The sequence below is a fragment of the Dermochelys coriacea genome, chromosome 4, assembly GCF_009764565.3.
Source record: "Dermochelys coriacea isolate rDerCor1 chromosome 4, rDerCor1.pri.v4, whole genome shotgun sequence".
In the NCBI taxonomy this organism is placed as follows: Eukaryota; Metazoa; Chordata; order Testudines; family Dermochelyidae; genus Dermochelys; species Dermochelys coriacea.
In genome coordinates, this window is record NC_050071.1 from 32,939,968 (window position 1) to 32,953,944 (window position 13,977).

The window sequence follows — 13,977 nt, forward strand, 5'->3', positions numbered from 1 at the left end:
AGCCCTATCAAAAGTACCTGAGTGCAACTTTGGACAGACGTTTGACTTTTAAAGTTCATCTGAAGAAGACATGCAAAAAGCAAAGACTAGCTTTGTCCAAAAACATTTAGACACAATATGGGGTGCCACTACATGTGGACATTTCAAACAGTGCATCTAGCACGTGTTCTTAATTGCCGAATATTGTGCATCGGTCTGGACAGGCAGCTTAATGTTACAATGAGAATTATAACAAACATGAAAATCAACACGCGTTCCATGGCTGCCAGTTCATGAGGACCTCTAGAACCTTCCAAAGACGTGCCTGAAATCTCTCCATCCTTTTTGGGATTGGGTAAAGCTCTTAAATTGTCCTCACTCAATCCTGAGGCCCATGGGAAAAAAAATTGGGATAATGTCTCGAACACCTGATTGCAGACACCAGAAAAAACTTCTGGGTTTCAATCTACCCAAAAACAATATTCCACTTTGAACTGTTTGAGAACATCAGATGGCAGATGCTGTCAACGCTCTCATCTCTGGAAGATGAGACCATGCACAATGTGTCTATGCAACCCAGCTGCAAACTGTGGGACCAGTGTGTAAGTCAGTGCCCACTTCGGTCATTTGCCAGTGGTATCTTAGGGTTGTACCAAGCCATTTCTAGTACCTGTTGGCTCACCAATCTGGACTTGGCTCTACAAATGTTGCTAATTACCCCTCTTATCATACACAAGAAATCTCCTTAGAGCAGGTTGAGGTGAAGAGGTTCCTGCACAGCTGATTCTAGAAATCTTCAGTTGCAAAGCTACAATAAAATGCTGGTTTCAGAGTAGCAGCCGTGTTAGTCTGTATTCACAAAAAGAAAAGGAGTACTTGTGGCACCTTAGAGACTAACAAATTTATTAGAGCATAAGCTTTCGTGAGCTACAGATCACTTCATCGGATGCATTTGGTGGAAAAAACAGAGGAGAGATTTATATACACACACACACACAGAGAACATGAAACAATGGGTTTATCATACACACTGTAAGGAGAGTGATCACTTAAGATAAGCCATCACCAACAGCAGGGGGGGGAAGGAGAAAAACTTTTCATGGTGACAAGCAGGTAGGCTAATTCCAGCAGTTAACAAGAATATCAGAGGAACAGTGGGGGGTGGGGTGGGAGGGAGAAATACCATGGGGAAATAGTTTTACTTTGTGTAATGACTCCTCCATTCCCAGTCTCTATTCAAGCCTAAGTTAATTGTATCCAGTTTGCAAATTAATTCCAATTCAGCAGTCTCTCGTTGGAGTCTGTTTTTGAAGCTTTTTTGTTGAAGGATAGCCACTCTTAGGTCTGTGATCGAGTGACCAGAGAGATTGAAGTGTTCTCCAACTGGTTTTTGAATGTTATAATTCTTGACGTCTGATTTGTGCCCATTCATTCTTTTACGTAGAGACTGTCCAGTTTGGCCAATGTACATGGCAGAGGGGCATTGCTGGCACATGATGGCATATATCACATTGGTAGATGCGCAGGTGAACGAGCCTCTGATAGTGTGGCTGATGTGATTAGGCCCTATGATGGTATCCCCTGAATAGATATGTGGACAGAGTTGGCAACGGACTTTGTTGCAAGGATAGGTTCCTGGGTTAGTGGTTCTGTTGTGTGGTGTGTGGTTGCTGGTGAGTATTTGCTTCAGATTGGGGGGCTGTCTGTAAGCAAGGACTGGTCTGTCTCCCAAGATCTGCGAGAGTGATGGGTCGTCCTTCAGGATAGGTTGTAGATCCTTGATGATGCGTTGGAGGGGTTTTAGTTGGGGGCTGAAGGTGATGGCTAGTGGCGTTCTGTTGTTTTCTTTGTTGGGCCTGTCCTGTAGTAGGTGACTTCTGGGTACTCTTCTGGCTCTGTCAATCTGTTTCTTCACTTCAGCAGGTGGGTACTGTAGTTGTAGGAATGCATGATAGAGATCTTGTAGGTGTTTGTCTCTGTCTGAGGGGTTGAAGCAAATGCGGTTATATCGTAGCGCTTGGCTGTAGACAATGGATCGAGTGGTATGATCTGGATGAAAGCTAGAGGCATGTAGGTAGGAATAGCGGTCAGTAGGTTTCCGATATAGGGTGGTGTTTATGTGACCATCGCTTATTAGCACCGTAGTGTCCAGGAAGTGGATCTCTTGTGTGGACTGGTCCAGGCTGAGGTTGATGGTGGGATGGAAATTGTTGAAATCATGGTGGAATTCCTCAAGAGCTTCTTTTCCATGGGTCCAGATGATGAAGATGTCATCAATGTAGCGCAAGTAGAGTAGGGGCATTAGGGAACGAGAGCTGAGGAAGCGTTGTTCTAAGTCAGCCATAAAAATGTTGGCATACTGTGGGGCCATGCGGGTACCCATCGCAGTGCCGCTGATTTGAAGGTATACATTGTCACCAAATGTGAAATAGTTATGGGTCAGGACAAAGTCACAAAGTTCTGCCACCAGGTTAGCCGTGACAGTATCGGGGATACTGTTCCTGACGGCTTGTAGTCCATCTTTGTGTGGAATGTTGGTGTAGAGGGCTTCTACATCCATAGTGGCTAGGATGGTGTTTTTAGGAAGATCACCAATGGACTGTAGTTTCCTCAGGAAATCGGTGGTGTCTCGAAGATAGCTGGGAGTGCTGGTAACGAAGGGCCTGAGGAGGGAGTCTACATAGCCAGACAATCCTGCTGTCAGGGTGCCAATGCCTGAGATGATGGGGCGTCCAGGATTTCCAGGTTTATGGATCTTGGGTAGCAGATAGAATACCCCAGGTCCTGGCTCCAGGGGTGTGTCTGTGCGGATTTGTTCTTGTGCTTTTTCAGGGAGTTTCTTGAGCAAATGCTGTAGTTTCTTTTGGTAACTCTCAGTGGGATCAGAGGGTAATGGCTTGTAGAAAGTGGTGTTGGAGAGCTGCCTAGTAGCCTCTTGTTCATACTCTGACCTATTCATGATGACGACAGCACCTCCTTTGTCAGCCTTTTTGATTATGATGTCAGAGTTGTTTCTGAGGCTGTGGATGGCACTGTGTTCTGCATGGCTGAGGTTATGGGGTAAGCGATGCTGCTTTTCCACAATTTCAGCTCGTGCACGTCGGCGGAAGCAGTCTATGTAGAAATCCAGGCTGCTGTTTCGACCTTCAGGAGGAGTCCACCTAGAATCCTTCTTTTTGTAGTGTTGGCAGGAAGGTCTCTGTGGGTTAATATGTTGGTCAGAGGTGTGTTGGAAATATTCCTTGAGTCTGAGACGTCGAAAATAGGATTCTAGGTCACCACAGAACTGTATCATGTTCGTGGGGGTGGAGGGGCAAAAGGAGAGGCCCCGAGATAGGACAGATTCTTCTGCTGGGCTAAGAGTATAGTTGGATAGATTAACAATATTGCTGGGTGGGTTACGGGAACCATTGTTGTGGCCCCTTGTGGCATATAGTAGTTTAGATAGCTTAGTGTCCTTTTTCTTTTGTAGAGAATCAAAGTGTGTTTTGTAAATGGCTTGTCTAGTTTTTGTAAAGTCCAGCCACGAGGAAGTTTGTGTGGAAGGTTGGTTCTTTATGAGAGTATCCAGTTTTGAGAGCTCATTCTTAATCTTTCCCTGTTTGCTGTAGAGGATGTTGATCAGGTGGTTCCGCAGTTTCCTTGAGAGTGTGTGGCACAAGCTGTCAGCATAGTCTGTGTGGTATGGACACTACGGTGCTAATAAGCGATGGTCACATAAACACCACCCTATATCGGAAACCTACTGACCGCTATTCCTACCTACATGCCTCTAGCTTTCATCCAGATCATACCACTCGATCCATTGTCTACAGCCAAGCGCTACGATATAACCGCATTTGCTCCAACCCCTCAGACAGAGACAAACACCTACAAGATCTCTATCATGCATTCCTACAACTACAGTACCCACCTGCTGAAGTGAAGAAACAGATTGACAGAGCCAGAAGAGTACCCAGAAGTCACCTACTACAGGACAGGCCCAACAAAGAAAACAACAGAACGCCACTAGCCATCACCTTCAGCCCCCAACTAAAACCCCTCCAACGCATCATCAAGGATCTACAACCTATCCTGAAGGACGAGCCATCGCTCTCTCAGATCTTGGGAGACAGACCAGTCCTTGCTTACAGACAGCCCCCCAATCTGAAGCAAATACTCACCAGCAACCACACACCACACAACAGAACCACTAACCCAGGAACCTATCCTTGCCACAAAGCCCGTTGCCAACTCTGTCCACATATCTATTCAGGGGATACCATCATAGGGCCTAATCACATCAGCCACACTATCAGAGGCTCGTTCACCTGCGCATCTACCAATGTGATATATGCCATCATGTGCCAGCAATGCCCCTCTGCCATGTACATTGGCCAAACTGGACAGTCTCTACGTAAAAGAATGAATAGACACAAATCAGACGTCAAGAATTATAACATTCAAAAACCAGTTGGAGAACACTTCAATCTCTCTGGTCACTCGATCACAGACCTAAGAGTGGCTATACTTCAACAAAAAAGCTTCAAAAACAGACTCCAACGAGAGACTGCTGAATTGGAATTAATTTGCAAACTGGATACAATTAACTTAGGCTTGAATAGAGACTGGGAATGGATGAGTCATTACACAAAGTAAAACTATTTCCCCATGGTATTTCTCCCTCCCACCCCACCCCCCACTGTTCCTCTGATATTCTTGTTAACTGCTGGAATTAGCCTACCTGCTTGTCACCATGAAAAGTTTTTCTCCTTCCCCCCCCTGCTGTTGGTGATGGCTTATCTTAAGTGATCACTCTCCTTACAGTGTGTATGATAAACCCATTGTTTCATGTTCTCTGTGTGTGTGTATATAAATCTCTCCTCTGTTTTTTCCACCAAATGCATCCAATGAAGTGAACTGTAGCTCACAAAAGCTTATGCTCTAATAAATTTGTTAGTTTCTAAGGTGCCACAAGTACTCCTTTTCTTTTTAATAAAATGCTGATCATTTTTTATCTGACTTCTGTTAAATGCTTACCCAAACACCATGGCTATGGAACTGATTGATTATACAAAGTTTGTACACTTACCCTCTTAAGTAGAGGGTAAGTACTTTAGAATTTTGGCAGAATCCAAAGAAACGACACACAAAATAATAGGAGTACCTACATATTGATTAATGGATTTGCACATAAATTGCTCTTGCTGCAGTCTGCCTTGAAAACCAGTGATCTGCAGAGAAATTTGGTATGTAAAATATCGCATTACTTCTGAAAACTGTTATTTTTACAAGTAGTTCCGTAAGAGTTGTAGCTTCTGATCGTACATAGTATCCAGTGCTGTATAATGTGAAGTGCTACTATACATACGCTATGGGGTAACCATTATCACGTCTGCCAGAACACTAGTTGCTGCTAAAACTGACACAAAGGCCTTTCATCCTGGCAAATAAAATTAAGGCTTCCACTAGTTCCTGAGGGAGAGACTAGAAACTACATGACCCAGAGGAAATAAATTTGTTTGTGTAATTTATACCCTTCTGCTGTGGAGCAAAGTTAAATTGGTAACAGATGTAAGCTGAGAGGAGAACTGGATTGTGCAATATTGACCTATGTTGTTTTTGCAGCAGATAAGTCTTGAATGTGCCCACTATATATCTATTGCTCAATGGTGCCTACCTTTATTCAACTTAAGAATTAGTTTCACTGTAATATTTTGTTCAATTTTTTCATCAAGTATTTTCTAAAGCTATTACACATTCCATTTTATTCATTAGGAGACGCATAGCAGCGACGTTGACATCTGGTTAGCAGAGCTACCAGCTTCAACCACCTCTATGCCAGCATAAGAGTCCCTTTCATTTTAGTACTGCCCATCTTTCCAAAACAGTTTTAAAATGTTGACACCCTGAAAAAGGAAGAATGGTGGAGTGGGGAATAAAGAGGCACAGAGCCCTGGCATGGTGGGAGAAAATGGGGGACCTTGGCATGGGAGATGGGGGGGAGAAGTGTTGCAGAGAGTCTTTGAAATGGAACAGGATCAATGGTGGCACAGCAGGAGCTTGGGTGGAATATAGTGATGTAAAAAGCCCTGGCACATTGCTTTTGTAGACTGAACTCACTTCACAACTAGTGTAAGTATCTTCAGTTTATCTTCATAATTTTACATTGGACTACTTGCTCCCCTCTGTACTCCTACGGGAATTTTGGCTGCTGTTAGCATTGGAAATATAAAAGTAAAGCTACTATAACATTAACTTGGCCTGATTTTACCTGTATGACTTACTATCAGTACTGCAAAATTGTGGGGGTATACATGCACAAGATTTAAATATAATAGAATTGTCTATACTTAAAATTTAGGTCAGCATAGCTACAGCACTTAGAGCTGTGAAAAATTCATATCCCGCAGCGCCATAGTTATGCTGCACTTACCTCAGTGTAAACTGTTGACTAATATATGCTAGCCAGCATTTCAATATATATAGATAATAAAAAAATAATATGCATTAAGCACAAATATTGTAACAGTGATATAGTCTAATTTATTCTAAGTATCCCATAACACTTTGCATTTGCTGAAGTAGGCATTTGGTGCAAAAAATTAGGAAACTTGTCAAGATACGTTCATTCTCTGTCCTAGCACAAAGCTAGGGAAATACCTTCAGGCATAAGTACTGTACCTGGAATGCTAGTATACAAAACGAAGATAAGGAAGGAACAGAACAACAAGTTAGGGAACTGGAACAAATGGATGGGTTGGATTTTTATGTGTAAGGAAATGTAACTTGTAAAATCATATAAATAACAGCAGCTGAAATGTGTAACGTGGGGAGCATATCGCTACCTGGGACAGCTCCTCAAAGACTGATTTTGTATAGAACCTTTGCCTGTACCATATTAATAAATCTCACTAAGTGGTTATTTGGTTTATTAGTTCATTATGAAATACATGGTCAAGAGACCAAATAACCAACGTGTGATTAAGCACTTGACTATACAATTTATCAACAAGACACAGCTGGGTCTATGCTTGTCAACCTAACTACCATCATGGCTCAGGGAGGTGGTGTTCCTAAAACAAAGAAAAAACCTTTTCCATCACTGTAGGCTCTCTCTCCATTACAGGATTATCCTTAAGATAGGTTTAGTGACAAAGCTATGACGCTGTAGTCCCTGTAGTGTAGACATGGCCTTTGTAAAGATTTCACTAAATTGGTAATTTCATAAGAGCAAACAAGTTGAACAGGGTCACACCCTGGCACAATAGGTTAAAATAACTTAACTGGCAGTGGGCTATATTGCCTACTTGAAAAAGGGATGTTAATTCAGATACCATTCAAGCCAAGCAGACCAGGTGACAAATTACCCATTTAACAGGGCATGAATATTAAAGATCATTATTGTTACTGTTTATACACCACCACACTGGGGAGTAGGGAATGTGGGAACTGGGCATGTCACCTTAATAGCACTAAGAATGGGAACCTTGTCTGTACCAAAATCATCATCATTCTATATTATCTGTATTACTGTAGCACCTAGAAGCCCTAGTTATGAACCAGGACCACCTTGTACTAGGCATTGTACAAACACAGAATGAAAAGATGAGCCCTTCCCTAAAGAGCTAACAATCTAAGTATAGAAGATAACTTTAATCCTGTCACCTAGGCTGGCAATGCTACCTGAAAACCCCACCCTGTTCCTTGCTGATCCTGTCGAGAGAGGATTTTTTAAAATGGAAGAGAAGAAAGTTAGCGATGGGGGTGTATGTTCGGTTGCAGCAGCCGCAGAGAAGATGTCAGCAGAAGCATCTTGGAGATACTGTAAAGAGAGATTTCAGAGAAGCAGCCGTGTTAGTCTGTATTCGCAAAAAGAAAAGGAGTACTTGTGGCACCTTCGAGACTAACACATTTATTTGAACATAAGCTTTTGTGAGCTACAACTCACTTCATCGGATGCGGTGAGCTGTAGCTCACGAAAGCTTATGCTCAAATAAATGTGTTAGTCTCGAAGGTGCCACAAATACTCCTTTTCTTTTTGTAAAGAGAGAGGTTATCAAGACATGCATCAGATAAAGGTGAGAGCAGTTCTGCTTCTCCTTCTGAACCTAATAGGGAGAGGTCTCCCCTCCTCACATCTTTCATACAAAATACTGGCTGAAGAGAAGCGGATCTTCTTTTTCTCTTGTGCTCCTGGGAGTCGTGACTAGGGAGCTCTGCTTATTTTGCTTAATATTATTCTGCATATGTGAATAGGATTTGAATGTTTGGTAGCGTCTCCCTCAGGCAGAGCTGGGGTGAGCTCAATGCTGAAGTTCAGGTCATATCTATGTTTACTGAGCAAAAGAATTTCTGTTTGGGTGAAGCTTGTTTCCAGCTGTAATTGGCTAGTCCTGAACAATCTTCAATCAGATACAGTTTACTAAGGAACAAAGCACCTCATCTGTATCTCAAAACCAGCTTTTGTTGCAGTGGTCTTTTAGCACAAAATGCCAAACATAGTTGAGTGCACTTTAGTTTCTCCCGAGGAACCAACTTAATTTGGTGAACTGCTCAAATAAAATTTGTCACAATATGTTGTTAACTGGTGGGATTTTATAGAGAGTCTCTGAATACTAGGTGTTTTTCTTAAAGTCCAGCACCTACATTCTTGTGATTCAGATTTTAATTTAAAAAAAAAAAAAGTTTATACCCCTTTGGTTGGGAAGAAAAGCCTGAAAGTGTGATCCAAGTGTAACCCAACAGACTAAAAACACTACATAGATTCTAAGGCCAGAAGGGACCACTGGATCTAGTCTGACCTCCTTTATATCGCAAGCCGTAGAACTTCCCCAGAATAATAAGCTGCCCAAGCAAGCACTTGAAAGCAAATATCACAATATACTTGTGACAGCCTGACACCCCAATAGTCACCACTGTCATGTAATTAGGATATATTTTGGACCAAGTATGTCTTGTGAGGTGACATTCTAAAAGTCTTGATCTGCTAGACATTAATATCTCATTGGTTTGTATGTGCTATGATCGTATGTGAAGTTATGAAGTTTGGCTGTGTATGCGTTCCTGAAACATGTTGTGAGTTTGAAAGCACCCACAAGCAGCCTCTCACGTACAACAGTAAAAAGGCCAAACAATGTTAGTGGCTTATTGAGGAAATGCACACAAGCACAAGGATTACCCCAGGAACTGTATACAATAGAAACCTCTCAGAGATAATACTACACAATGGGAACTGTTTGACCCAGGTCACAGCAAAAGAGCTTTCTAGAAAATGGGAAGAAGATATAAAAGGGGGGAAATGACATCATAGGGGAACCTCAATCTCCCTGCAACAACATACCTGGAGGGCAAGGACTGAACTGTGTGAAGTGGTGGTCCCAGGCTAGAAGGATCTTTAGCCTGTGTATGAAAACCTGGGAAAACCAAGGCAACTTGTACCTTAAGAGTCTACCAGCCTGTTTATCACACAGCATGAGAATTTGCTAATTTATATCCTACCTATCTAGTATGTTAAGATCAGTTTGTGGTTTTAGTTTAGTTACTAAGGTAATCTGCTTTGATCTATTTGCTAAACCTTATGATCACTTTAAAATCTATCTTTTTTATAGTTAATAAACTTATTTTGTTTTCTCTAATCCCAGTTTGTGGAATTCATGAGTGGGGGCGGGAAACTGTGCATATCTCTTCCCCACATTGAGGGAGAGGGCGAATTTCAATTTGTTTATGCTGTACAGTTCTCTGTGCAGGACAAGACATTTTGGGTTTACTCTCCAGAGTAGGAGTGCACTTGAGTGGTGGGCAATTCCTTAGTTGAGCCTTCCCAGACAGAACTGATGTCAGTGTCTGTTGCTTTCTGCAGCTGGGTGTGTCCCTACTTGTGTGTGTGTGTGTTTGGAGGAGGCTTGAGGCCCTGGCTCATCAGAACAAGGTAAGGGAGTCCAGGCTGGTGGAATAGGTGGGATTATTGGTACCCACTGCATCAGGTGGCACCCCAGAATGGGGGGTAACCCATCATAATACTTGTTTGTTTAAAAAAAAAAAAAACTTTTGGTGGCAGTACTGCAGTTGGTGCTTGCTCAGGCTGTCCTTAGTAGATTAGAGGGAGAAGTGAGATTCCTCTGTATACCAAAGTTCATGTAATCACTGGGATAAGCCAGTAGAGTTGAGTGTGCTTGTGCAAGCATTGAGGTTGAGCTAAAATCTTTAGAATGGCATAGCAGGGCAGTTGCTGGTAAAACGGATTTATCAATCATGGACAAAGTGGGGTAAAAGGGAATGTAAAATTATTGCTTGCCTTGAACAGATGCAAAATGCCAAATTTTTGTTTTCTTTTTAAACTGTTCCTGTGAATTTAATGTTTGATTTTTTTCCTGCACAAACTCAATATTTCCTACAAATGTTTAACAATCTTTTGAACTCAACAAACATTGGGGTAATGCTTGTCATGTACAAGCAAAAATGGTTCAATTTGTTTTGAACATGTCAAATAAGATTATACAATCAGCTTTAAGGGCCTGAATCTGTACCCTATTTGTATGTGTAACTCGGGCCCTAAGCTTTTACTTAAATTGATGGTATCAAAACCTGCCTCCAAAGATCTATTATTATGGTGTAGAAGACAATTCCAATTAAATGATTATAAACAATCATGTTTAAAGCTTGTTTCCTAAGTCCCCTGAAGGCTGAGTGAAGTCAGTGGTAATTGATGGAGCTTGGTGCCTGGTATAATTCAGCCTTCAGTATCCTACAAAGAAAAGATCACCTGTTAAATAAAAAGAAAAGGAGTACTTGTGGCACCTTAGAGACTAACAAATTTATTAGAGCATAAGCTTTCGTGAGCTACAGCTCACTTCATCGGATGCATTTGGTGGAAAAAACAGAGGAGAGATTTATATACACACACAGAGAACATGAAACAATGGGTTTATCATACACACTGTAAGGAGAAAGAAAAGGAGTACCCGTGGCACCTTAGAGACTAACAAATTTATTAGAGCATAAGCTTTCGTGAGCTACAGCTCACTTCATCGGATGCATTTGGTGGAAAAAGCAGAGGAGAGATTTATATACACACACACAGAGAACATGAAACAATGGGTTTATCATACACACTGTAAGGAGAGTGATCACTTAAGATAAGCCATCACCAGCAGCAGGGGGGGAAAGGAGGAAAACCTTTCATGGTGACAAGCAAGGTAGGCTAATTCCAGCAGTTAACAAGAATATCAGAGGAACAGTGGGAGGGAGAAATACCATGGGGAAATAGTTTTACTTTGTGTAATGACTCATCCATTCCCAGTCTCTATTCAAGCCTAAGTTAATTGTATCCAGTTTGCAAATTAATTCCAATTCAGCAGTCTCTCGTTGGAGTCTGTTTTTGAAGCTTTTTTGTTGAAGGATAGCCACTCTTAGGTCTGTGATCGAGTGACCAAAGAGATTGAAGTGTTCTCCAACTGGTTTTTGAATGTTATAATTCTTGACGTCTGATTTGTGTCCATTCATTCTTTTACGTAGAGACTGTCCAGTTTGGCCAATGTACATGGCAGAGGGGCATTGCTGGCACATGATGGCATATATCACATTGGTAGATGCGCAGGTGAACGAGCCTCTGATAGTGTGGCTGATGTGATTAGGCCCTATGATGGTATCCCCTGAATAGATATGTGGACAGAGTTGGCAACGGGCTTTGTTGCAAGGATAGGTTCCTGTTTAGTGGTTCTGTTGTGTGGTGTGTGGTTGCTGGTGAGTATTTGCTTCAGATTGGGGGGCTGTCTGTAAGCAAGGACTGGCCTGTCTCCCAAGATCTGTGAGAGTGATGGGTCGTCCTTCAGGATAGGTTGTAGATCCTTGATGATGCGTTGGAGAGATTTTAGTTGGGGGCTGAAGGTGATGGCTAGTGGCGTTCTGTTATTTTCTTTGTTGGGCCTGTCCTGTAGTAGGTGACTTCTGGGTACTCTTCTGGCTCTGTCAATCTGTTTCTTCACTTCAGTAGGTGGGTATTGTAGTTGTAGGAATGCATGATAGAGATCTCGTAGGTGTTTGTCTCTGTCTGAGGGGTTGAAGCAAATGCGGTTATATCGTAGCGCTTGGCTGTAGACAATGGATCGAGTGGTATGATCTGGATGAAAGCTAGAGGCATGTAGGTAGGAATAGCGGTCAGTAGGTTTCTGATATAGGGTGGTGTTTATGTGACCATCGCTTATTAGCATCGTAGTGTCCAGGAAGTGGATCTCTTGTGTGGACTGGTCCAGGCTGAGGTTGATGGTGGGATGGAAATTGTTGAAATCATGGTGGAATTCCTCAAGAGCTTCTTTTCCATGGGTCCAGATGATGAAGATGTCATCAATAGAGCGCAAGTAGAGTAGGGGCATTAGGGAACGAGAGCTGAGGAAGCGTTGTTCTAAGTCAGCCATAAAAATGTTGGCATACTGTGGGGCCATGCGGGTACCCATCGCAGTGCCGCTGATTTGAAGGTATACATTGTCACCAAATGTGAAATAGTTATGGGTCAGGACAAAGTCACAAAGTTCAGCCGCCAGGTTAGCCGTGACAGTATCGGGGATACTGTTCCTGACGGCTTGTAGTCCATCTTTGTGTGGAATGTTGGTGTAGAGGGCTTCTACATCCATAGTGGCTAGGATGGTGTTTTTAGGAAGATCACCAATGGACTGTAGTTTCCTCAGGAAGTCAGTGGTGTCTCGAAGATAGCTGGGAGTGCTGGTAACGAAGGGCCTGAGGAGGGAGTCTACATAGCCAGACAATCCTGCTGTCAGGGTGCCAATGCCTGAGATGATGGGGCGTCCAGGATTTCCAGGTTTATGGATCTTGGGTAGCAGATAGAATACCCCAGGTGTGTCTGTGCGGATTTGTTCTTGTGCTTTTTCAGGGAGTTTCTTGAGCAAATGCTGTAGTTTCTTTTGGTAACTCTCAGTGGGATCAGAGGGTAATGGCTTGTAGAAAGTGGTGTTGGAGAGCTGCCTAGTAGCCTCTTGTTCATACTCCGACCTATTCACGATGACGACAGCACCTCCTTTGTCAGCCTTTTTGATTATGATGTCAGAGTTGTTTCTGAGGCTGTAGATGGCACTGTGTTCTGCATGGATGAGGTTATGGGGTAAGCGATGCTGCTTTTCCACAATTTCAGCTCGTGCACGTCGGCAGAAGCACTCTATGTAGAAATCCAGGCTGCTGTTTCGACCTTCAGGAGGAGTCCACCCAGAATCCTTCTTTTTGTAGTGTTGGCAGGAAGGTCTCTGTGGGTTAATATGTTGGTCAGAGGTGTGTTGGAAATATTCCTTGAGTCTGAGACGTCGAAAATAGGATTCTAGGTCACCACAGAACTGTATCATGTTCGTGGGGGTGGAGGGGCCAAAGGAGAGGCCCCGAGATAGGACAGATTCTTCTGTTGGGCTAAGAGTATAGTTGGATAGATTAACAATATTGCTGGGTGGGTTACGGGAACCATTGTTGTGGCCCCTTGTGGCATATAGTAGTTTAGATAGCTTAGTGTCCTTTTTCTTTTGTAGAGAATCAAAGTGTGTTTTGTAAATGGCTTGTCTAGTTTTTGTAAAGTCCAGCCACGAGGAAGTTTGTGTGGAAGGTTGGTTCTTTATGAGAGTATCCAGTTTTGAGAGCTCATTCTTAATCTTTCCCTGTTTGCTGTAGAGGATGTTGATCAGGTGGTTCCGCAGTTTCTTTGAGAGTGTGTGGCACAAGCTGTCAGCATAGTCTGTGTGGTATGTAGATTGTAATGGATTTTTTACCTTCAGTCCTTTCGGTATGATGTCCATCTGTTTGCATTTGGAGAGGAAGATGATGTCTGTCTGTATCTGTGCGAGTTTTTTCATGAAGTTGACAGATTTCCACTCTATACGGCTAAATTCAGTGCCTTGCATAATGACAGGTTTCAGAGTAGCAGCCGTGTTAGTCTGTATTCGCAAAAAGAAAAGGAGTACTTGTGGCACCTTAGAGACTAACAGTGTGTATGATAAACCCATTGTTTCATGTTCTCTGTGT